The sequence below is a fragment of the Chenopodium quinoa genome, unplaced genomic scaffold (genome assembly GCF_001683475.1).
Source record: "Chenopodium quinoa cultivar QQ74 unplaced genomic scaffold, ASM168347v1, whole genome shotgun sequence".
NCBI lineage: Eukaryota > Viridiplantae > Streptophyta > Magnoliopsida > Caryophyllales > Amaranthaceae > Chenopodium > Chenopodium quinoa.
Window position 1 is genome coordinate 194,666 of NW_018744301.1, and position 2,882 is coordinate 197,547.

Consider the following 2,882-nt stretch of genomic DNA (forward strand, 5'->3'; position numbering starts at 1 on the left):
TCTCTTGAGTGTCCTACTCAAGTAATTATGGGTAGTATTTTTTAAGTTGATCAAGATTGGTCATGTTTGAGAATTCATTGCCATCCATGTCAGTTAATTTTGCTGCACCACCTGACAGGATTGTTTTGACAATGTAGGGGCCAGACCAATTAGGTCTAAACTTTCCCCTTGGATCTTTCTTGTCTTGACCTTCTTATTAAAATGTCTAGCCATACGAGTTTGATAGCACTGAGTGTGCTGTAGAGCTTCTAGTCGTTTTTCGTCGAGTAGGATCAATTCTTCATATTGTGCCCTAGTCCATTTGACTTCATCGAGTTTACTCTCTAGCGCAATACGTAGAGATGGTATTTCTAGTTCGACAGGTTGTACGACATCCATTCCATATACCAAAGAAAATGGTGTATTTCCTGTTGACGTACGGATTGACGTGCGATAACCCCACAATGCAAAGTGAAGTTTGTCAGGCCAATCCTTATAATTTTCTGTCATTTTCTCGATGATAGTCTTTAAATTCTTATTAGCTGCCTGCTCCGTTTGGTTGAGGTCTATAAGAGGACGAATGATGATGTTGGATACCATATTTATGTAGCAATTCTTCACATTCGGCTTGAAAGTGAGTGCCATTGTCACTTATCATTTCATGTGGGACTCCATATCGACAAATGATATTCCTTTCGATAAAGAGTGCTACATGTTTTGCGGTGAGTTTAGCATATGATTGTGCTTCAACCCACTTCGTAAAGTAATCAATTGCTACTAGAATAAATTCATGGCCTCCTGTCCCTGGAGGAGCGATCATGCCAATTATGTCAATTCCCCATGTAGAAAATGTCCATGGTGATGTGTAGGTGTAGAGCAAAGATGGAGGAACGTGTTGTAAGTTGGCATAAATTTGACACTTAGGGCATCCTTTTACATATTGATGGCAGTCCCTATTCATGGTAGTCCAATAATACCCTTCTCGCATTATTTTCTAGACTAACATTTTGCCATTCATATGAGTTCCACAGATTCCTTCGTGGACCATTCTCATTATTCTTTGTGCATCCACCTTCCCTACACATAGGAGGGCTCGACTTTTAGGTACCCTTTTATGTAGCTCGTTGTCTATGAGTACATATTGAGAAGCCAAAAGTCTTAAGGCTCGTTTAGCTCTTTTGTCAGCATGAGGAGGGTATTCTCCATTGGTGACATAATTGAGAATGTCTGTGTACCATGGTTCTTCTTCTTGTTCTTCATCTTCGTCTTGGACTGGGTAGTCGTCTTCTATAGCCTGTTTATATGCCGGTTTGTGCCTTTTTTCGATAGTTAGAGGCATTTGCTCGATATCCGTGGGAATCCTAACCATTGAGGCTAATCTTGCCAAGGCATCAGAAAATTGATTTTCTTCTCTAGGTAGATATGTGTATTCTACATTCTCTAACTAATCGGTAAGAGTTTCCAGATAAGTTTGGTAAGGGGCTAGGCTTTCGCTCCTTACTTTCCACCTTTTAGATATTTGATTGATGATTAGAGAAGAATCTCCGAATATCCTTAAATTCTTTACTCCCAATGTCAAGGCTGTTTCAAGGCCTACCACACATGCTTCATATTCAGCAGCATTGTTAGTAACGTCGAAATCAAGCTTTATTGAGATTGGGACGTATTCTTCTTTAGGTGATACTAGTAGCACTCCGACACCACATCCCTTTTGGTTTGAGGCTCCGTCGAAATACAAGGTCCAAGTATCATCTTTGGTGACCATCAAATCTTCATCTGGAAATTCATTGTCTTGTATTGGTGTCGAGTCTTGTATTGGAAAATCTGCCAGAAAGTCTGACACCACAGATCCTTTAATAGCTTTTTGTGGCATAAACCGCACATTGAACTAGGCTAAGTTGACTATCCATCTTGAAATATGCCCATTGAGCGTTGATTTCTCGAACAAGTATTTGAGTGGATCCAATCGAGATACCACGAAAACGGTATACGCCAACATGAAATGTCTCAACTTAGTTGTGGCCCACACCAAAGCGAGGCACAATTTCTCGAGTGGTGTATAGCGTGTTTCGTATTAGAGCATCTTCTTACTTAAGTAATAGATTGCATTCTCTTTGTTTTCTACCTCTTGTGCTAGCATGGCTCCCATTGTCTCTTTGGTAACCGTCAAATATAACCTAAGAGGTATTCCGGGAAGTGCTGACGCTAATACGGGAGGATTTGCGAGATAGGCTTTGATCCGGTCAAAGGCTTTTTGACACTCGTCATCCCATATTACTGGTACATTCTTCTTGAGCTTTTTGAAGATTGGTTCACATATCGTTGTTAGTTTTGATATGAACCTACTTATGTATTGCAACCGGCCAATGAATCCTCGAATCTATTTCTCGGTCTTAGGCGGTGGCATTGACATGATTGCTTTAATCTTGGTTGGATCTATCTCTATTCCTCTAGAGGTTATGACGTACCCCAAGAGCTTGCCTGAGGTGACTCCAAAAGCACATTTTGATGGATTTAACCTCATATTGTATTTTCTTAGCCTTTCGAAAAATTTCCTTAAGGCTACTTGATGGCCTGGACGGTCCTTTGATTTCACAATCATGTCGTCGACATATACTTCAACTTCTTTGTGCATCATGTCATGGAGCAAGGCAGTTGCTGCGCGTTGGTAAGTAGCACCTGCGTTTTTCAACCCAAATGACATTACCGTGTAACAGTAAGTGCCCCATGGTGTGATAAAAGTTGTCTTCTCCATGTCTTCTTCCGCCATGAGAATCTGATTGTACCCTGCGTATCCGTCCATGAATGAGAGAAGCGCATGATTTGCTGTGTTGTCTACCAGAATATCGATGTGTGGCAAAGGGAAGTCGTCCTTTGGACTTGCCTTATTTAGATCTCGATAG